We start from the raw sequence: 946 nt of genomic DNA on the forward strand, positions 1-946 counted from the left end.
CCAGCCCCATAAGTGTGACCCATAAGTGAGGCTCCAGCCCCATAAGTGGATCCTCAGACCCATAAGTGGGTCCCCAACCCCATAACTGCATCCTCAGCCCCATACATGTGACCCATAAGTGTGACTGCATAGGGGCCAATGGGGACCCCAGCCCCATAAGTGGGAACACAGATCCATTAGTGGGTCCCCAGCCCCATAAGTGTGACCCAAAACCCACAGCTATAGTCTTTGAAAGGTCCCCAGCCTCATAAGTGCCTCCCCAGCCCCATAACTGCATCCCCAGCCCCATAACTGCATCCCCAGCCCCACAAGTGAGACCCCAAACCCCATAACTGCATCTACAGCCCCATAAGTGTATCCCCAGCTTCATAAGTGTGAACCCAATGGGGACACTATGGGGGTCCCTGGTTGACATACCTGTACCCAGCCCCATAAGTGTGACCCATAAGTTCATCCCCAGCCCCATAGGTGTGACCCATAACTGAGTCCCCAGCCCCATAAGTGTGACTCCAGCCCCATAAGTGTGACCCATAAGTGAGGCTCCAGCCCCATAAGTGGGTCCTCAGACCCATAAGTGGGACCCCAGCCCCATAACTGCGTCCCCAGCCCCATAAGTGTGTCCCCAGCCCCATAAGTGCATCCTCAGCCCCATAAGTGTGACCAATAAGTGTAACCCCATAGGGACCAATGGGGACCCCAGCCACATAAGTGGGAACACAGATCCATAAGTGGGTCCCCAGCCCCATAAGTATGACCCAAAACCAAAGTAGGTCCCGAAGGAGATCAAAGTTGGCTCTCCTAAAGTCCAGGGTAGCAATCCTACTTTTTGCTTTGCTTCCTCCACTCAGGATCTCGAACTCCACCATCTCATGGTCACTACATCCCAAGCTGCCCCCAACTTTTACTTCCTTAACAAGTCCTTCCTTATTGGTGAGAATAAGGTCCA

The sequence above is a fragment of the Coturnix japonica genome, chromosome 26, assembly GCF_001577835.2.
Source record: "Coturnix japonica isolate 7356 chromosome 26, Coturnix japonica 2.1, whole genome shotgun sequence".
NCBI lineage: Eukaryota > Metazoa > Chordata > Aves > Galliformes > Phasianidae > Coturnix > Coturnix japonica.